The 22,612-nt window shown below is 42.9% G+C and overlaps 1 long non-coding RNA gene across 1 annotated transcript in view; it reads right to left on the bottom strand.

Annotated features, from left to right (window-relative positions):
- The window catches only part of LOC124417280, a 60,253-nt gene that overhangs the window by 13,383 nt on the left and 24,258 nt on the right, over window positions 1–22,612 (bottom strand). The window contains exon 2 of the long non-coding RNA XR_006931692.1: window positions 11,592–11,742. This is a non-coding gene — a long non-coding RNA (uncharacterized LOC124417280). The remainder of the gene's footprint in view (window positions 1–11,591; window positions 11,743–22,612) is intronic.

Genomic DNA, 22,612 nt, shown 5'->3' with positions numbered 1-22,612 from the left:
TTATGTAACAGGACAAATGGATCTCACTCTTAAAGTCTTTGAAAATCTCCTATAAAAGCTGTAATAATGCATTAATATATTAATCCTCCTAATCCTGTCAAACTACCCAGTCTTTCTGTGAAGGGGTTGACAGGAGATCTCAATATTAAGAAGAATAGCAGCAGCCGCTTGCTAGAGTTGTTTTTTTAACCATTTGCCTATATCAACTGCAGCAAATCTCTGGTTTAGAGGATGAAAATGAGAAAAAGAAATTCTAGAAAGTCTCTCTTGATTTAGAAAAGCTCCCCCGACATGTGCACATCACCATTCCTATCAAATCCAGTAAAAACATTACAATTTTTCCTGAGACACAAAACTAAAAGGAGCAAGCTGTGCCCAGGAGCAAACCAGAAGGGGTTGTGATACAGAATACTAATGCAAGGCCACATCCCAAACTTGCCCCAGCCTCTCAGAAATGGAAGCTGCTGCATCTGCAGTCCAGGCACTTTGGAGAGTTGAACTGAGATGGAACCATGAGAGATGGGCCAAAAGTAAAGAAAGAAAAGTAGTAATTAAAGTAAAGAAAGAAAAAAAAATATTTGCAAAATAAAGACATGGGTAGCACAGTTGCAGCACTGTGGTGAAAGGAGGACAGAAATAATTTTTTTTTTTCTGTTTACTTCTGCTCAGATAGATCTAAGAGACTTCTCTGATTCTCCATTATCCAGCTGGCAAGCCATTTGCAATACCTTCTTAACCATGTGCCTACATCTCCCACTCTTAGGCAAAGTCCATATTATTAGATTGCCAGCAGGGGAGAGGATGCTGATTTGGATATAGGAGACTTTTTAAAATCACATTTGATATTCTGTTTTAACTGCAGTCTCTCCCAGCGCAGATATCTTAGATTCACAATGTAACTTCAGATCAGTTTTAACTCTCCACCCACCAGAGGACCCACTGATCCCATGCTTAAGTATCTCCTTAACAAGGTGTTAACCTCTTGTAAGATAACATGCTCTTTTCTGCCTGGCATGGCAATGCTGAAACCTCAGTGTGAAGCCTTTTTCATGCAGCCAACCTTACATTTCACAGCAACAACCAAAAAAAAAAAAAGCTTGACAATCACACTTATACAATAGTATACATCATGCTGATACGAGTAGCTCATTAATAGCTCTTAATTGAGACTAGACACAATAGCTAAGCAACCACTTTGTGAGGATAATGGCTGTGAGGTGAGTGACCCCTGCTCAGTCTCCGAGTGATTTCATGGCACCTGGGTTTTCAGAGCAGCCTAGGGAAATCAGGCAAACAATAGCTATCATATTTTACTGAGAATGGGACACTAGTTTGGATTAAAAAATTACAATTCTTAGCTATAATCTTCACTTATTTTAGGTCTTGATCTGAAAGCCAAGGGTAATGCTTCTTTTCCTAATTTAGATGTTCACATATCCTGTAATAACTGTGAATTATGCAGATGCTGTTTAGCTGGAGCTAGTTAAGTAAAGTACTGTCTGAAAGCTCAGGACACATGTAAGCAAAGAGTGTGGCCGTGGCCGTGGCCGTGGCCGTGGCCCAGGCCCAGGCCCAGGCCCGGCCCAGGCCCTACAGCTGAGGCCCGTGCTCCTCCATTTTAGAAGACTCTTTGGAAAATGTTGCCCTCACCCTCATGTGTACTCATTTATGCTGATTTGCAACAGGTGAGCCTTTAATTAAGATAAAGCTGTGTCCTCAGGATGGAGCCGTTTGGCAATACAATCTCTGTGGGTCTCTGCATAGCAGGTGGTGTGCGGCCCAGGTGATGAGTCAGCCAGGACAAGGGGCTGGTGACTCAGTGCTACCAAATCTCTCTTTGCCAGTCAGTCCAACACTCAGACCACCCTTTGGCATGCACTGAAAATGCATTCACACAGCTTAATTTAAGTAATGCACTGTGGGAGGGCTGGTGACCTTAGCTCCTCATTCTGATAGCGGAGTATGTTTACAGAAATTAAGGTTATTGATTGCAGCGATTCTTTTCAATCGGCCTATTAATGCTCGTTTTATGTAACAGGACAAATAGATCACAGTGTAAAGTCTTTGAAAATCCCCTGTGAAAGCTGTAATAATGCTTTAATGTATTAATCCCCTTAATCCTGTCAGACTTCCAAAGAATTTCTGTAAAGGCTGACAGGAAATCTCAGTACGAACAGCAGAACCAGCGGCAGACACGTTTCAATAGGTGGTATTTAACTGTTTGTCAGTCTGCTGGCTTTAAAATAGTCCTCAGCAGAGAGCGGAGGGAAGCTACTGCTGGTGAAGTATGGAAAGCGATACTAGGAGATTTTGTGGCTTGGCTTGTCCTTTTATTTACATTGCAGTAAATCAAAACTATCGCAGGGCATTGACGTGGGGGTGAAAATGAGCATTTTACTCTTCTCAGGGGTTGTGGGGTGTAAGCGCTCTGCCAGAAGAGCCACGGGTTTCTTTGCTCAAGTGGTTGAATGTAGGGAATGAGTTTAAAATAAAAAGAGAGAAAAATCAGATCAGGACATGTTAGCAGCATAATGACAGTGCTGCTTCGAGAGGTGGCACCTCCGATTTCAGGCATGTTCTGAGCAGTCTATAATTTAGATGGAGCGTTTCGTAGGACTCTGTTTTTCTTCCTTCACCTTTTCTTTAACTAGTAAAGAAAATGACATTCTATGTAAAATGTAATAACCAATAATGAATCCTTTAAAGTGCAACATTATCTTTCCAGCACACATTTCCCCTGCACCTCTCCTAATTAATTGATTAAATATGTGCCTTGGTGGGTTTAGTGTTTACTGGAGTGATCAGGATAAATTCATTTTCCTTGTAGTGAACAGAAGATAGTGTAATTGGGGATCCTGTGTTACTCGCCTTTGTGATATGGGAGGAAAAAACAAAGCAATGACAGCTATGTAGGATCAGTACAGCCCCTGTATGAGCTCTATGCCTGCTTTTGATTTCATTTACAGCAGAGCAAATGGTTGGTATTGTCACCAAACCAACAGGCTTGCTCTGAGTATGAAATCACACACTATGTTCTCCCCTCTGCTGCCTCCAGCACATCTCCCTCCCTGGCCCAGGAGCTGAGGGGCAGATACCTCCATCCAGGGCAAAGAGCAGTTCCCTCTCAGCATTCACACTGTGAGGACAGAGCCCTTCTCTCTGGCTGCAGCATTTCCTGGTGAAGCAGTGGGGATGGAAGAGCAGGTAACGAGTTGGGAGTTGCAGACTGCTCGCAGAAAATGGAGTTTCCACGCACAAATTAGAATCAGGTAAAGTCTGCCCAGACATGTTTGCCCTCCACTGTGTTGCTGTTCTCTCCATCCTCGCGTCTGTATTTTCTTTTGTCGGGAGTCCTCACTTGGACACAAAACTCTTAATGCAGCTGGGAACTCCCATGATGAACAGTGGAAAACCACCAAGAACTGAAATTACAGCATTCTGGGGGACATGTAGTCCACCCACTGAACATACCCCACGAGGGAGAATGGAAACACAATGAAGGCAGAGTAGAATGTCTGTGAAGTATTGCAGCATCATTTATTAATCTCTGGTTTAGCATACATGATTTGCAGAAGTCTACAGTTTTAAGGTTTTCATGTAAAGATCAATGTTTTCCCTGGGTAGGTGGAATAATTATTTTCTGACAAGCTTAAACTCTGAGTCACCATCAAAAAAGAAAGCTGCAGTCCTGGAAGGGAGCTCACGTGGGGCATCTCCCATAGGGTGCCTCTCCTGATGCTCTGGGCAGAGCATGGGCGGAGTGCATGGATCCCCACCATCCCCAGCAGACACAATGGCTTATCCTGACTCATGCATTTTCCACTTTATCCCGAGCACTGATAGCTCATTTGAGCTACTTTTACAAGAATAGCATTCAAATTTTTCTTGCTTAATGACTTGGCAACAGCATATTTTTTTAACTAATGCAAGATGCTGTGCCAAGAATAATCTAATACTCATTCAGAAAGGATTAACTAGATATCATAGCAGTAGCCGTCAGTTTACCCACAGAAGAACAGAAATAGCTTTCTTTGGTGTAACACAGTTTAGATAGTATTTCACCTTAACTTTTATGATCAGACTGTTTGTAGTTCAGAGATAAGTCTTTGCAAGAAAATCGATAATAATTCAGGCATGCACAACCCGCATCAGCTTCCACAGGACATTAGGTTTTGTATTAACATAACTGAAAATTGGAAAGTTCCTTTTTCAACAGAGTAGAGATAACTACTGTTAAGTGCTTTTTCACATGTGTGTGCAAGCCCCATATGAGGAGATAGACTGTAAAATATAGCTTTGTAAGTACATTGTTTCATACAAGCTTTGCATTGCAAGTGTTTCTGAAAAGGTAGCATCAGAAATTCATGACACATTAGGCTAGCTTCATTAGAGACACACAGAGATGTAGGTTTCATCTAGAGAATTGTAAATGACCAATTTGTCATTTCTTTACTTGTTGATCAAATAAGGATGAGAAATAAGGGAATTCGTAGGTCTGGGACTGGCAGGGAAAGAACGTCTCTTTGGTACCATAAAATGTCTCTCTAATTAGTAGGGGAATGTCAACAGAATGTAGAGCTTCATGGCCAGGAAATCAAGGGAGAGTAAATATCATATAAAACATAGGCTGTGTTGGCCTAGGGATTACAGATTCCCTGAACTACTTTAAGCAGTACCTCTGCTTTCTCTTAGCGATGCTTGCATTTGCTGTCTTATGAAAGAAAGAAGTAAATTATATTTGTAGTTAGAAGGATAAAAGCTAAAATATGGAGTCTTTCGCTGTTTTGTGATGGGTTTAAAATCTGGGCCAGGCTAGCAATGATGTGTGACAGGTCAGTTCTGTAGCTCAGGTTTATTATGCTGAAAATCTGCACTGCAAGGCATATTCCAACATAAAAGAAAAGTGCTGCTACCCCTAGAATTGAAACCAAAGAAAAATCAGCCTTCTATCAGTAAAAGTTCAGATACCTGCCGTAAGATACAAAAATAAATAAACCAATCCATCAGGATTTCCTTTAAGGTACAGAGACAAGTGTAGCTCCTGGTCCCAATTTCGTGCTCCTTGCCTCCGAGGACTACTGAGATTTAAGGAGTGGACTGCTGAGATATGAGGAGTGGAAGTGACAGTCCTCTGGTCAGGTTTAACCCGATTTCACCACTGCCCTTTTTCCTGCCATGCTTTCTGGGATGATGTGGTTTACATCGTGTCAGCCCTTAGAATATCTTGTGCTGATGCTCAGAGCTTGATTCCAGCTCACAGTGGCGGAAAATAAGTATAAACCTCTGACATGGCCCATGGCTGCCTGCAGACACATTGTGACACTTGGGCATGTCCAGATAACAGCATGATCATTCTCCATCATGTAAACTGGTGGTACTAATGGGGAGCCCACTGCCCAGGTGATGTCATCCTAGCCTGTATCTGTTTCTATTGGAAGTTCTCTGGTATTTCTGTTTGGAAAACTAGTCCATACCTGGTTGAACGTGAGCCATTCTTAGTGTCCTGTACTTGTCTTCATTCACAGATGTGAGAGCATGAGCATTTAATTTCTTTGGAGAGGGTTTTAACCTACTGCTAGCTAGGTATTGGATGAGGTTTATCCATTTTATCAAATAATGAAAAATCAGAACACTCCGGATCTGTTGTTGACCTGACTGGCACAACTTATTGCTCTCTGAGCTCTTTTTTATTGACGGAAAATCTAAATCAGAAAAGCTGTTGTCTTCCTTGGTGTGAAATGACTCATTCGTCATCATACTCACCAGGGAAACCAGGAACTGAATTGGCTGTCAGGGCTGAACTCCTGTGAGCAGCTTCTCTAAACTGGGGTTGTTGAACATGGCAGGGATCCTCTTTGTAATATTGCCTCTGGTGTTCAGTTGATTGCTGGACTCTGACTTCTCAGAGTGGTTCATGATGAAGTGCATCTCACATTTCTAGCTGGAGACATATTGGAAGTATCTAATTTGGGAAATCTACCACTTCGAAATTTAAGTTCTTAAATGAAGATATTCTAAATCCTCCATGAAAAAATCATGGAGACTCTCCAAATCCATTATTCCTTTTCAAAGTCCTGGCTATGGATTCTTGCTCTGATATGGTTTCACAAAATCACAGTCACTGGATTAAAAACAAAACAAGCCTCTACGTGTGATCCTTCATAACTATATGATCCTTCAATGAAAAATATTTGTTGTAGAGATGACCAGTTCTGTAGTGTATTTACACTGTTTTATAGAAGCATGCATGTGAGGATATATATTGAATCCATAATTATATGCTCCATAGTGCTCTGGGAAGAAAAAACATGCCAAGAATAATTCAAATACACATTAAGGTCTTGACATAACTACCATTGCACCAATGCAGTTTTCTAAGTGCAAAAATTTCCCCGGCTCTTTGGCATGTCATGAAAGAATAATGAATGTTAATGTTGTTGATAGTCATTAAAATTCTGCAAATGAAAAATGACTCACCCCCTTCTTTAATTCTAGCCCACTGCATAGAAAACCTGTGAATGCCTTTGTCAATGACACCTCTAGCTTTGGAAAATGAGAAGAAGGTTCTTGAGTAGCTTTCCTGTTCCTGGGAAACTGTTCTTTTATGGTAGCAAGTTTTCTGACTGCCAAAATGACGAGAGCCATGTAATCACCTTAAGGGTGTGAAATGGCTCCAAAAATAATAGCTGCATGTGATGGTGAGATTGGGACGTGGTATGAAAAGGTCAGCAGTGGTGCTGATCGTGATGATTAAGGAAGGAATATCACCTGTGTTTGTGAAGGAATTTGGTGCTCTGTTGAGCTGACTTCTACCTCCAGAGAACTTGTAATATAAATAGGAAAGGCTGACAAGAGAGGCAATCTATTTTAGGGGCAAATTACTGAAAAAGTAAAGGATTATTGCTAATCTTGAAGCCTTGCTTATAGACCAGGACCCTGTTGTGGTGGATGCTCCAACAACAGCGAGTATCTGTCCAGCATGGGGTCATCATTTCAGGAGCCCGAATGGTCCATGGGATTAAAGGGGCAGTGGGACATTAGGGAAATTTGCCCTTAGAGCAACGTGCCTTTACTGCTTGTAGGGTGCTCCTCAGTAACTGTGATGGTAGACCAAAAACAGAAAGTCAAGTTGGCTGAAAACAGTGGCAGGAATAATTTGTCTTTGACACAGCTAAAGTCCTTCGTTTTCATTTAATTGGATAACGTGAGCTACAACCTTGTGATTTGCTAATTTGTTGCACTGGAATATGATTAGAAGATGTTTTGAGACTGGGTGATGAGGAATTTTAATAAGACATTTCTGAGGTGGGGCTGTTCTGACGCCAAGGATTGTGTTACAGTATTTTAAGCTCATTGTGACTCTAATGATGTTACAAATGTGGAAGTGAGATAAATGTGAATGAATTGCTATTGAACCCCTGTAGGAGAAACTTTTAAAATGTTGTGGGACATATGTAAATTAATATGTAAATTGAATGGTTTGGGTTATAAAAGGACATGTCTGAGGAATGGCTCTTCGGAGGTTCTTTGGATCAGCATCAAGGATGCTGATCATTTGAAGCTTTTACATATGTTAATCATCTTGTTCTTCCAGGCCAAAGAAGCTATGAATACAAAAGTGCTAACAGCCTATTACCAAGTTGTTTGCAAGCTTCCTCACAACAGAAATGTTAACTGTATGGCTTAATTTGTACTTTAAAAAGCCTGCAACTTTCTGTAATAATTCAAGTGTGATTGGTTGGAATCAGACCTATCTAAAATAACCACTGTAATCAGGACTTCTCTGAGCTTAGTCTGACAGCCAACCAAAGATATGAAATGGAAACAAGTTGTGTTAGAGACAATAGATAGGAATAGGTAAGGAAAATATGAATGTAGGTAACAGGTGGTTATATAGGTAGTAAGAAAAGCATTAATCAGGATGTAAGATAATGAGAGACTTGCTCGATTTGGTAAAGCTCACAACAAGCAAAGACCAGTGGCAGTGATGCTGAAGAGCTATGGAGAACACAGGCTTTTTGCAGTTTTTGCAGTTCCAGTTTCCAAGGATGAGTGGCTTTCATCATCACCACTGTTTATTTTTGTGCCCTATTGTGGAGGATTGCTCTTAGACCTGTTGGCCATGAGTGGTAGGAAGAGAAATTCAAGTTTTTCTCACTTGGAAATCACTAAAGCACGGAGCGATGCTGCTGATATTTCCATACAGAACCTTTTTAAAGATCTTTTGAGGTGCACCGCTCCCCTGAGCTTGACTTTTTGAAGTAATAACATCTAATCTAATTTCTGATGTATTTAACTGAAATCTAATTTCCATTTTTGTGTCCTGTAAAGAACACCAGGCTCTGGGGATCCCTGATCAAGCTGTGGGAGGGACCCCCTGCTTCCATATGCAAGGAACTAATCAATCTGCTGCCAGGAGTTTACGCTAATATCTGTGGTGATTGCAGCTCACTTATAATGAAGACAAATCCTGTTCTGGCTAAAGATCAATAATTCAAGGGGGGAAAGGGAGAGCCAGGAATGGAGGATGCAGGCTGCAGGAGCATCTGCCAATGGAACACTTTCTGAAAACAACAAGCTTGAAAACCAGAGTGTAGGACAATTACTGAGAATTACTGAACATCCTATGGGTACGAAGAAGACCCCATGAATACAAAATATCCTCTCCCACCACTTCCAAAATCCAATTCCTTTTTAGGAGCTCCTAGGAGAGGTATTTAGAGCCTATTAGAATGGCAGGAAGCCAGCTGTTAATCAGCATGTTAATTCTGGGATGACATCATGCGGACCAGCAGCGCTACCTGCATATGTTAAGGACGAGGGAGCTGAGCTGGCAATCCCAGCATGATTTCCTTTGCTTGCAGCACCGCAGGGCTCAGGGATCTTCTGGGGACTGGGAAGCATCCAGGGAAGATGCAGCAAGCTGGGGATGCAGATATAGAGCTTTACTGGGTCAGCTGTTACGCCAGCCCTTATGGTGCTTATGGGCCTTAATACTTTACCATATACATCCCCTATTTTAAAATATTCATTGGACATGGGCTTAGGCTGTTGTCACAGTGTCTTGAATCAGATCAGAGAGGTGATGTTAACAAGTGTGACAAGGCAGAGATTGGCCTGTTCAGGCTGCTGTTTGTCCATTTTTTGAGAGGGCGGAAAGGGTTAAAGATCTGCCCGAGACTCTCCTTTTGCCGAGACAAGAGAACTAAGGGCATATTGATTTCAGACTTTCTTTTTTTTCCTGTTTTTTCTTTTTCTTTTTTTCCTTTTTTTCTTCCTTTTTTTTTTTTTAATTTTTTTTTTTTTTAGCACTATGAGCTCTGTTTTTTGCTTGCCCTGCAAAAGTGATTCAACATAAGTACAGACAGTTTACACTGTTTACAAGTTAGCTGAGAGAGCAAGTCTCCTTGTCATGTTCTCCTAGAATATAGGCTAGGGTCAATGTTGCCAACCTTGAACATTGAGGGATCATGAGGGAATGTGCCTAGAAATCACAAAATTAGCTCCAAAATTATGTATTTTTTTAAAGTGAAGAAAGGAGCTTGCCTTATTTATTTTTAAGCCTGGAAGAGGTCACACAGTCACCATTTTCAATAGAAACAGGGAGAAACTTGCATGGTCTCCCATGGGAGAGGCCTGAAGCCTGGACATAGCAGTGAGCTCCCCACCTCTACACTTGCCTGTGCTTCAGGGATTTTAGTGGAAGCAGAGACTTGTGAAGGCGGGGCATTATATGGTTGCACTACATGAGCTCTTTGCTGTAGCTTCACAGAAGGGCCCTTAAAGAAATCTAGAAGCCTGAACTGTGGGTTATTTGGAAACATTGATCCTTTGACAGCTTGGCTGATGCAGCAAGGATTTCATGCCTTGCTCTCTACCAAGGAGGAAACATGATTTCCTTCTGATGAGCTTCAGGGGAGCATGGATAGTTGGAAGAGACAGGAAAGAAAATGTGGAAATCATGAGCTTCCATCACTCTATGGCACACTGGAAAGTACCTTCAAATTATGACCTTGCTCACATCTTCCCAAACTCCCTTTAGATCATTTCTGATGTGTTTTGCCATCTGTATGTAAGCTGAGATCTCTCTCTCTCTCTCTTTTTTTTTTTTTATCAGAGATTAAGCCAGGCTAACAAGTTTTCTGTCTTGATCTTCTCAATCTCTCTGATTTTCTGCTGTGACTGCCCTGGGGAATCACTCTCTGATGCTATCTCTCAGACCCTCTTGGATCGGTGCTGATGGCCTGACACTGCCACAGACTTCCTCTGCAGCAATGGCAGATAAGAGAATGCCTTCCTCTGAAAGCTGCAGGGCAAAAAACCAGAAAGTCAGCTCCCTGCACCCCAGCGTGGTCCCACAGCAGAAGGAGTTACTGGAGAAGGCAGAGTGGACAAGAGAAATGGCTTTCTGTCCTTCTTCCCAGCTTAGCATGCTGGCAAGCAACTGTGGGAGGCAATCTTCCTCTGTCCCTGCTGTAATAGTTTGTAGCTGAAAAAGAACATCAGGTTCTTAGGATTGACAATCCAGGAGCTTTAGTCAGTGCTAAATTCACTTTAATAATAATCCTCAATGAATCAGGTGGGAAATATTTCACAAGCTTTAAACACCAAAGAACCTGTAAGATTCTCTTAAATGGAAACCCAGGAAAGTGAGCGCTGCCAATTTATTCTGAGGACAGACTGGGGAAGAGATAGTAATTTTACAACATTGTGACTTTGTAGTGGAGGGAAATATTATATTGCTCATGAGCAAGGTCCTGTTCATTTTCTTTTTCTCCACTTTAATACTTCAATCTTTTTTACCAATTGAAGCAAGAGCTAGAGGCCAGCATCCCATCTGCCTCCACTGAACGTTAAGCTGATGTATGCAGAATGGGAGCTAGCTGGAAGCCCAGTGGACTTGCATATGGGATACAGAGACACGGCAAAGGCACATATGCTGCAGCTCCAACTATGTCGTTTTACTGCTATATGTAAAACACCATCTGTGGTGCAGAGACCTCTGCTATGAGGGAGACGCACATTCAACCCAGAAAATTGTCAACTGAAGTGCTATAAAGTTCTCCGTAAGTGTCTTCATCACTCATTGCTTGAGAAAAGCACCTAATATCAGGGAACGCTGTAGTGAGAGCTAATGTTGATGTAGGAATGCCAAAACCAACACTGGTGCAAATGGCTGCAGCTTGACTGCCTTTATTAGTACAAGTGGATCCAAGCTCATGTCTCGCCCGGATAGAAAGGGGAGGAGCTCCACTGAATTTAGTGGTGCCTCAGTGCAACACCACTCAGAAATGTAATGAGGGGGCTGGTGTGTGTTTTCCACAGGATTTAATTTGGCCCATAACCATTGATTAAAGATAAGTTTTATGTAGAACAGAATGGCAGGGATGCCAGACCCATCCTCTCCTCGCAAGGCTGTGTAATATTGCAGGGTCAATTGGAGTTGGTCTCACATTCACGTCTTACTCCATGCAAGGTCAGCCCCAAGGAGCAAGCTGTCTCCCACACATGGGGACCAGCAGCCTCAAAGACATCAGTAGCCATTGCTGGGAAAGACTGGATTGAAAGGTGAAAGGTAAACAGGTACTTACGGCCTCAGAGTGCCCTCAACCAGTCTCAGTGAGATGAGGAGATGCTTAGGAGCAAAATGGATGCCATGACCTCTCCTTCAGCTTCACAGTCAGACCTGGTGTGTGACGATGCAATCAGCCACTGACTCCAAGAGCTCATTAGAATTATTTCCTGACGGAGCAAGAAGAAAGAAAGACAAATAAAATTCCACTCCCTTTCTGTCCCTGTAGCAGTGGCTGCAAACTATCATCTCCTACCCTCTTGGATGAGGCTGCAAATAATTTGTGTGTGCAATGCTGGCTGTTCCCACTACGTGGCTCTGCCCTCCCCATGCCTGGCAGCCGGGAGCTGGCAATGAAGGACTGTGCCATGGCCAGCGGGACGGCTCATGCCAAGTAAGTGGCTCATTAGTGGCTGCAGCAGTGAGGAGCTTGCTGTTTGCTGCTTTGCTCTTGCCTGTTGATTGGGCTCGGTGCTTGTCAAAGCAGTGGGAAGTTTAGCGGCGTTTGCCTCTTGCCAGCCGGCAGTGGCTTGTTCGTTGCAGCCACGGAGGGCTCCTGGGAGGCCAGGGAAAAAAGGATGGGGAAAGTGGGGGCTGGCAAGTGGCTTGCAGCCGTGCTGAGAACACAAGGGTAAAGAGACAGGAAAGGAACGGGAAAATGCACTTTCTTCTTCCTATAGTGGTGTTTATTGAGTTTTATCACTGCAATTGGAAGAAATGAGGAAGAGACAGAGATACCAGCGCAGGTCTCAGAGGGAATAAAAATACTGAGTTTTGGCTTGTTTACAGGGGGACATTCCAAATGTATTCAAATGTTCTGTGTAGTATGAAATCTGATATCTTACTGGAAGAAAGACCAACCTGATTTGTGCTTGGACTCATCCTCTCACCATTAAACCTCTGGGAGAGATTACTGGGATGTGTAGTGACAGGATAAGGGGGAATGGATTTAAACTAAAAGAGGAGAGATTCAGGTTAGATGTAAGAAAGGAATTCAATACTCAGAGAGTGGTGAGGAACTGGAACAGATTGGCCAAAGAAACTGTGTGTGCCCCATCCCTGGAGGTGCCCAAGGCCATGGATGGGGCTCCAGGCAGCCTGAGCTGGTAGGGGGCAACCAGCCCATGGCAGGGGGTGGGGCTGGGGGGTTTTGAGGTCCCTTCCAACCCAACCACGCTGCGATTCTATGCTTAATGGTGCTCAGTGCTCCTTCTGCCTCAGTTTTGTAATCATTCCCATAGTGCACCTCTACACTGGAGCTCTTTCCCCTCTAAGGGCTGAAGGCTGTACTCAAATAAAGAGCAGTTTCACTGGGATAAATGGAGGCGTGGCAGATTAAAGATAAGCTTTGCTGGAAAAGTGCACAACTCCTTTGCCTCACTTCTCTGAAATGCACAAATTTTGACCTTTGCTGGGAAAACTGCTGCCACTTTGTCATTATTAAAATATACAGACAAATGACCCTGAGTTTGCAGACTTTTCCATTTTCTCCGCTGTGGGTTTCCTATCTTCTCTCTCCTCATTTGTATTGCAGTCTCCAGAGGATAAGGATTGTGCTCTTTCTCGTCTCTCAGTAGCACAGAGTGAACCATCGGAGCCAAGCCTATAATCAAATTGTAATAATCTTCCCTAACTGTAACCAGACTCCATTTGTTCCCGCAGAAGCTGCAGCTCTGAGAAGCCTGGGGGGCAGCAGGGTGAATAATATTCCACCGTGCTAGTTTGTAAAACCCAGGGAGTAAACCCCAACACCCCCAAACTCACACTCATTTATTACTGACTATTAAGCTAGCAGCTAGGGATGCTGTTCCTGATTGGAGTACACAAGGTGTTCACAGTTTCCTCCCACAAAAAAAATAATTATAAAGAATGTAAGATGAGAAGGAAAAGCTGTTCCTCTGGTTGAAGTCCTGAATGCTGTAAAGGCATCTGGCTGCAGAATTGGGTTAAACTTGCTTTTTTTGAGCTCCAGCACAGTGACTTTTCTACAGCACTCTTCTCTTTCCCAAGCACGTGATATGGGGATGGTTATGAGACAAAATGTGCCATTCTTATTCCTTTCCATTGCATTTCCATACTGCCTGCCATCATGGTCATCAGGGAAGAAAGGCCATTTTGTGCAGTGAATATACCCAGAAGGTGACATAGGCTGAAATCAAAATGTTTTGCTTTTTCTGCACAGGAATACAGAATTACTCAAAATACTTTGCTCCGTCTCTCACTGTTGGAGCCAAGTGCTGCCATTTCAACTGAAAATGTGGCACGGTTACTAACGTGGCAATACTCCTGCCATCTGCTCCACCTTGATTCGATGTAAACCACAGCAGGGTAAACTCAGGCCATAAAATGCAGCTATTCATACGTCCTGATGGATGGTCTGGCACAGGGTGAGCCCATTCCTTGACCACCGGCTTATTTTATGCGATCAGGCTTTTTTGGGGGGGTATACTGCAAGCTATTTATAGCTAAAATTTAGCACGGATTAATGGAGTGTTAATGTATAGTCCTCTACCCAATGCTGGGGGAATGCCCAACAGCCTGACTCCTTTCAGGATGGGGAAGGGTCCAGTTCTGTTTTCCCCAGCTTTTCCCTTGATCCATTGCAAAAAGGCTTTGGTGGCTGTCACAGTAATATCTCACACGTAACCTTTCAGTTTGAACTATGATAAGCCAACTTGTGCACGCATTCTATGAGGGGAACAAATGCCCGTACAGTTTTTTGCTTGCCTTGTTCTTGTTGGCCACCCCTATAAGCAAATGCCATGCACGGAAATGTAGCAGATTAAAGGCACATTTAATGTTTCTATAACATGCACCTAGAAATGTCAAGGAAGATAGATAGGCAGAGTCCCGTGGCACCATCTCTAATTCATGTGTTTGTGACTTTAATCCTTAGCTTGATGGTGCTTTAATTGACAGAATGTAAATTCCTTTTTGTTGTAATCCTTCTGGCACAGGGAGATGTGGACAGATGCTCTCAGCTTGCAGGCAGCGAGTGGGAATACACAGGAGGGGCTGGCGCTGTGGCAGCATTTACCCAAATATTTCCTGATTTTTATTTCTTTATGTGTGCTTCACCTCCCAGTATCTCACTAAAGTTTGCTTAGATTCTACCCTCTCGTTTTCCTTTTTTAGTATTCCTGCAGAGAGCAGCTATTATTATTACTATTATTATTACTATTATTATTATTATTATTTCCTGGACCTTTTGAGCTAATTCCAGTGAGGCTCTTGAGCCTGGTGAACACAGGAAAAAAGGAGGAAACTATACAACTATACTGACTTCTTGCTGAAGAATGAATCCTCCTTTCCAGCAGCTCTCAGCTGAGGAAAATGATTCCCTACGTTTCTTTTCCCATTGGGATGGGAGTAGCTGCCCCTCCAGCTTTGTGCCCCCAGGGGATGGCTGGTTAAAGGGAGAGGCAACAGCTGTGAAGAGAAGGCAGCAGCAGCTGGACACCTCTAGCCTACAGACACGTCCTCTGGAAATTGAGCTTCAGATGAATTTGGTGACCCACCAGTGCTGTCAATATTTGCAAAACCAATGGAGATCTTCCAAGCAAAGGCGTTCCTGTGAGATGTGTGGAGCTTAGCATAATTTAAATCAGCCCTTGCTGCGCTCCCGGAGCAGCTGAACCAGCAAGAGGAGACATGCTTAAAAATGGAATATGTTTTCATACAGTGTTTAAAAAAAAATTAGGGAAGAATTTCAAGTCTGCAAGAGCAGTGGCGGTCAGATATATTTTTTTTCTAGACTTAATTTGTGGAAGTTTGGTCTACCGGCTTGTGTATGCATATTTCTTTTGAAAACCAGCTCTATCTTTTGGGGCTGACTCATCATAAATGAAATCCTGTTCGTTTTTTGTTGTACCAGAAGATCCCCCCACTGAGTACAATCAGAATTTTGGTGCAGAGAGTAACGAATAGCATCTGGGAAAGAATTTCATCTAATGGCATAGAAGCTAATGGCTTTTCATTTAAATATCTCAACATTTGCCAGTTTGAGGATATGAATAACACGTCCAAGGCTTCCAGGCAGTTAAGCTGTGACATTTCCATCTCATCCATTCTGCCCAATGTCAGATGCTCACAGCACCGGGGAAGCCACATAAAGTCAGACAAACTCAAACCCGTTGCTTTCTTCCCAACTTTGCTGTCCTTGCTGCACATATTAGATTGCTCTAAATTCCCTTGAACTGTTCTCCTGGGTAGTGGAGGCCTCTTGCTGAGGATACACTGCGGTGCTCCGACCTCCCGCAGCTCGCTTCCTCTGTGATAGAGAAGGACAACTACAACTTCTGTGTCCTTTCTCTGTATTTCTGCTTGATTTCCTTGCCCTAGATTTAAAACTTTGACTACTTCTTAAGTTGCTGCTGAAAACAAGTTCCATATGTATTACCCTTCATCTGCATGAGACACGGAGTGAAAAAAGAGGCTTTTCAGTCCTAAACTGCGGCATTGGAATTAACTCACAGTGTGCCTGGTTGCAAGTGAAGGCTTTGTGCAGCTCTCCTTCCTCTCTCTGGATCACCATTTTAACGTTTGGGGATGCTGCTGGGTACCAGTGCGGACAGGACACTGGTGCCATCACACTTCTTTCCAGGGATTTGTGGAGCCAAACTACTGAAAATCCTCTTGTAGCATGCTGTGAAAGAGAGCTGAACTTCCGAGTGGAGTGAAAGTCCAACAAGCCTTGGTGAGGACTTTTTCCTCCAATACAATCACTCAAGGATCACAGCATTTGGCTATTATTTCTGTAGCTGCATTCAGCCAAGCTCTACATCTCTCTTCACCTTTAAGTGTTTAATTGCTGCACTGGAGTGTGCACTCTGTCCTCAGGCTGCTTGGTGGATGGTGGGCTCTGCCTGGTGCCTGCTTTCTCCTCATGCAAACAGAATGGGGACTTCCATATAACACAATGTTCTCTCTGCACCATTAATGTCACCTGCCACCCTGCTTACAGATTGTTGGTCTCAGTGCAAACATGCACATTTTTGATGGAAAGGCGTCATTTCTACTTAAATATTGTTAGAAAATCTCAGTGAGCCTGGTACTTCCAGTCCTGTGAGGTTCAAAACTGCCCATAATCAGACCAATGAACTGTCAGTGTCATGGTATAAAATCTTCTTAAATGTAACTCAGTTCTCATCTGTGTCAGGTGCAGGGAAATTCTCTTAAAGAGCATTTGAGTGCCCACTTTTTTCCCAATTGTCAAACAGCAGGAGTCTGAGTGGGTAAGTGAGATTGATAGCACTGGTTAGAGAGAGATCAGGTGTAGTACAAGTTAGAGAGGTGGCAATTTCACATCCCTGAAACTCAAGCCAAAGTTGCCATGACTTTTGCAATTCTAGCCTTCCACACAGTGCTATTCAAGCACATTACTTTTGACACGCAACAACCTCGTTTTTTTTTTCAAGTTCAGTGTCCTCACATTGCTTTTCCAACATACCTTTCCCTTGGTACTCACAAAGCCCATCTGCTGCTCTGATCCCAAGTCAAGCCCAGTCAAAGTCTGACAAAGGAATGGAAGGGCACTCTGATTTCAGGATGGCCCATGAGGACACGCTGGTTTTGCAGCTCCTATTGCAGAAAATAACGCGCTCTTTTTCCCACTGAGCAGTCTTCAAAGCAAGCACTTCCTCCTGCATCAGGAACTCAAGGAGCATTTCTTGTGCATGGCCATGCAAGCTGCAAAGTTTGCACTGGGAAGCCCAGTGGCTCAGCAATACGCTGAGGCCTGATTAGAGCTCTACAAGAAAGCTTTTGATTTGTATCTGGAATTCTCCATTTAAGAAAGCAATATATTTCACACTCAGGTCAAACAGAAATGTTTTATTTAAACCTAGAGGACCTTCTGTCTCACTCACAGTAATTCAGGGATGTATTATACAGGCTCATTACGTAGTATTTGTAAATTTTTCCTCCTGGTACTGCACTTTTCTACCAATTTACAGTTTCTGAAAATATTTGCCAACTTCTATTCACATAAATCAGCGGCATTTGCATTCAGCAAATCCTGACACAGACAGACTATGAGCAAGTCTGATGGACATGACTCTGATATCTCATTCAGTATCTCATTTGACCCCGCAAATACTGTTCAATTCTCCAGTTTACCATTCACATTGCTAATAGCAGAGGGGAACTCTGGAGAGAAATGTCATGGAAGTTGCACTATGTCCTAGCTGCAATGAAAAGCTCCCTGTCTAACACCCTGAAAGAGAACTGTAATATATGAAGGGTGATTTAGTTCCTCTATGTTTATTGGAGGAAGTACTGCCAAATATAAACCCTCACTGATCACGGACTTTACAGCACGGGTTTATTTGTATCGTTTCAGGAGTCTTCAATGGCTTTTGCATTTTCATTTCATAATGATAAATTACCTGAAATCATTCCTCTCAGAGCAGATTCCTCCAGCTTTGGCTCCTGCTAGGATGTTTCATTTTATGTTGAAAATTGCAATAGAAAATTTCCTTGAGCCGTTGATATGTCAGAATAGAGTTTATTATCACTCACTGTCCCAGCATATTGGAGCCGTGTGAAAGGTTTTGTAAATAATATGACACGGGTAGGAACTCATCTGATGCTGTCTGTGATAGGTGGTGAATATTCCTAGCCGGGCAGGCAAGGTGAAATGAGTGGCAGGAAGTGTGACCTTTTCTAGTATGAGGCTTTCAGACTCTGTAATGCATATTGGTAATTAATTAGAAACGCTGGTGGAGGAAAAGGGATTTTGGTGGCACAATATGTTGCCTTGTATGTATTATTACAAATGTGTGTTGTTCATATACATCTATAATGAATTAGAAGATGGCTTCTGAACACTCTCTCTTCAATTCTGGTCCTGCTACCAGCATATTTTTGAGAGTGAATGAAAATTGCTGCTTAGCTCATCCCAAATGTCTATCTCTAGCTATCCCACTCCACAACCAAAAGTATTATCACTTATCAGATCGTGCTGAAGAATTGGAGGGTTGACCCCTCCAACATGCCCATATTCCCAAGTGCACATTTAAACTGTTTATTAAATATTAAGGTATTGTAGTTAGGAAACTCGTGGAATAATAAATAATTAAAAGACATTTGTTTCAGCCAAGGTCCCCTTAAAGCTGGTGGTTGCTCCAAACCTCACTCCCATGGCAATCTGAGTCCTGTAAGGGCTACTCTGTGCTTTATTGGTTGGAAAGTGAGAGAATTTGATGACAGCATCAACCTTGTAGTTCACAAATTTGTGTAAATGCTGAAAACTAAGTCTGTATTATCTTAGAACACGTACTCAGATCTCATTTAAAACAGGCTAAATCCATTCATCTATTAGCTTTCAGGTGTAGGTAGCAGAAGGAAATTAATTTAAAAATGTATCCATGGCTTGCCCAAGTGTCATTATCTTGGTGTCTAATCATAGCTCTTAATTTACATATGAGGAAATTGACACATGGAGAGGTAAATTTTCTCATTATCAAATGAATATCTAAGTTAGGCAGCTAACTATTGATTGCCAGTTTTAACCTTGATGTCTCACGCGTCAAGTTCCTCCTCTGTGTAAATGTGTGTAGGACCAGGGATGAGTCAGCTTCCCAGCTGAGCTACAAGGCTCCTCATTTCTTCACATCCATGCTGTCCAACCTGTGGGACAGATGCTTCCAGCTCGGAGTTGTTTCTCTGCTGTTTATTGCAGCTCTCACTGTCTGTGGCGCGTATTGCTCAGACCATTCCTCTTGGGCAGTTAGTTGTTCCAATTATTTTTAAAGAAGTTTTGTGCACAGCTCAGTTCTGTCTCCTTGCCTCCGCTCAGGGGTCTCCTGACACTTCCTACTGGTTTCAGCATTAGTTTATATGCAGACAGAGTACAGATTTAGCCCTTCCCTGGGTTTTTGGCTGATTTTTTTTGTCAGTGTATTTGTCATAGCCCAAGTGGTGTTTCCGACTGAATGCTGCTAATCGTTTACTACTCAGCACAGCTAAGAATGAGATTTTATTTTTAGGTTCTGTCTCTCCATGTCTTTCCATTCTGAGATAAATCCGTCTCCGATGTCTCCTGTTTCAGAGCTACAAAATCTGAGTTTCATTTCCAGCTCCAAATTGCTATTTCATTCATGTATTAGCGTAGTCATTAAGATCTCTTGCTTTTATTTATCAGACATTTCCAGAAGTTGTTTTTCTGTCACTGTGCCCCAGCAGAAACTCTGTCCCATGCTGGCTCCATCACAGCCCTCACATTGCAGGAGAACTGCTGACTGTGGGCTGCGTTTATGTGCTGCCTGCAAATAACCTTCAGGTAATATGGCATTACTGGACATTTAGGTTTAGTCCAGAGCATGTTCACAACCTCTGTGGTGCTGGGAAGAGAAAGGGATGGCAGGAAGCATTAGTTCAGTCCATAAGATTTTCCTTCTCATAGAATCATTAAAACTGGGAAAGACCTCTAAGATCCCCACATCCAATCCCAGTCCACCCCCACCATGCCCACTGACCCCATCCCTCAGTGCCACATCTCCACCATTCTGGAACCAATAAACCACCACTCTATCTGAGAAGAAATTTTTCCCCCAGTCCAACCTTTTACTTTTGCCTTTCTGCCCACCTAAAATCTTTCCAGTAGAAGTTGTCTCTCCTGCCTTGGTTTCCATCCAGATGTTTCTCATGGGGGCAAGCAAAATGCTGGATTTGAATATAAGCAAATCTTTTCAGACCTTTTTTCTTCTCCAGATCTTATTTCTGGAATTACTATGATTGAATAAAGTAGAACCATACCATTCTTCAGACTGATCTTTTCTCTTGCTGCATGCAAGACTCAGACAAAGCAGCGTTCCCACTAATAGGGAATGAGAGCTGGGATTAGACCATCGTGAGACAGGTTAGTTTTACCCTACTGATGATATGTTGTTGGGATGCATTGGACCACACTGGCCACAGTGATGGAAGACACTGAAAAGTTTAATATGCTGCTGTTTCAAATGAAGGCTACAGAAGAGGTCCTACAGGTGGAGCCAGAAAGAAAAGGAAGAGATCTGGAGCCAGACAACAGCTTCCAGCTTCACTGGAAGCTTTGTAAACATTTGCAGGTTTGGCCTTAACTTCAGATTTATGGATGAGCCCAGACCACTTGAGCTGAACCTGGCTGTGCTGCAGCCAGCTGCATACTGCTCTACATGGCACGGCGAGGCTTACTCTGGTCCTTGTAATACCTTTTCTAACATGACTGAAAAGCTTTACTCCTTGTTGTCGTTCTCTCTTTATTCTTTCTTTTTATTGTATTTCGTGGAGGGGGAACTATCCTCATCTTGAACCATTCTAATGTTGTCATGGGAAACTGGTTTCAAAAAGGCAGTTTCTCTTCCACTCTTTCCCTCTTCCCCACAGATGTGTGTTTGCACAGGCTGTGCTCCTCTCCTTGCTCCTGTAGCTCTGCCATAACAAATCAGTTAAAGGCAGTTGGTGCCACCCATACCTGCACAGAGCAGGAGCAGAATCAAAACAAGCCCATCTGAAACATACAGAAAGTTATTTGTTTATTTGACTGCCTCTGTTTGCTCCTTGAGAAACAGTGTGGCTTAATTCAGTCATCTCAAATAGTAAGGGCTGCAGAGCATTTGTGGTCCCCAGTGTTTCTCAAAGGCCAGACCTTTAAATGAAAGCAATTTCTAGATGGCACGTTTCGTTCAGCAGGCAACTTAGTTCAGTACTGCAAGTTACAAGTTGTCTGATGGCCAGTTTGGGAACTGTTGGCAGAGAATGAACTGATCTGGGTGTCGTTAGACCTGGGTTTTCTTTCTGGATTCCCTACTGATGATCTGGGTCAAGTCACCCCATTGCTGTGTGCTCCAGTTTCCCTCCTGTAAATGGGGAGAGCCTGTATTCATCATAAATCCCTCTGACATCTGCAGCTAGGAGGAATCATATCACAGAATCATACAATGGTTTGGGTTGGAAGGGACCTCAAAGATCATCTAGTATCAACCCCCCTGTAACCTAATGAAAATGAACTGGCATTGTGATCATTAGTGCCACCTTCCAGGCACTGAGTTTTCTCTGTGCATTCACATGCCACAGCTTTGGTGGCTGTGTTGTCACCAGTTTTAAAATCCACACTTTGAGCCTTTTGTCTCATGCTCTGCAGCCTGGTAGAGATTTCCCTACAGACAGACATTCCATGATCTCATTAACTCATTTAAAATCTAACTCAAATTCTTTTATAATTTTTCTCCACTCTATCTGATCTCCTTCTATTTTTTGCTTGATATGCTTGTCCACATGCTTTGTGAGTGGCTTGTTTTTGTACCCAGCACTGTGCTTTGACTCTCATGAAAGCCACTATGTCAAATCTCTAATAAACTGTGTGTAAGCTATTCATGTCACACTCAGAGCTAGGAGCAGAGTCCATTATGCTAACGGTCAGTGCAAGCTTCCTATAAGCTACATATACTCAAAGGGCACTGGCTGTATGTTACCATAAAATCTTAGAATGACTTGGGTTGCAAGGGACCTCAAAGATCATCCAGTTCCAACCCCCTGCTGCGGACAGGGTTGCCAACCACCATATCAGACTGCTTATGGCTGTATCCAGCCTCCCCCAGAGAAAGACATACTAAGGTACACAAGGGACAAGCAGGTGATCCAAGAGAGCCAGCATGACTTCACCAAGGGTAGACTGTGCCTTACCAATCTGATGGCCTTCTATGGTGGAATGATGGCATCAGTGGACAAAAGAAGGGCAATCGATGTCATCTACCTGGAGTTCTGCAAGGCCTTTGACATGGTACTACACCGCATCCTTATCTCTAAATTGGAGAGAGATGGGTTTGAAAGGCGGACTATTTGGTAGATGAGGAATTCGTTGGGTGGTCACAGCCAGAGGATTGTTGTCAATGGCTCTATGTCCAGGTGAAGGCTGGTCACCAGTGGTGTCACCCAGAGGTCCATCTTGGAACTGGTATTCTTTAACATCTTTATCAATGACATAGTTGATGGGATCAAGTGCACCCTCAGCAAGTTTGCAGGTGAGCGTGCCAAGCTGAGTGGTGCAGCGTGTTTAAA

Source organism: Gallus gallus, chromosome 17 (genome assembly GCF_016699485.2).
Source record: "Gallus gallus isolate bGalGal1 chromosome 17, bGalGal1.mat.broiler.GRCg7b, whole genome shotgun sequence".
NCBI classification, from domain to species: domain Eukaryota; kingdom Metazoa; phylum Chordata; class Aves; order Galliformes; family Phasianidae; genus Gallus; species Gallus gallus.
Note: the sequence above shows the minus strand (reverse complement) of the source record. Positions and strands in the feature narration are given on the sequence as shown.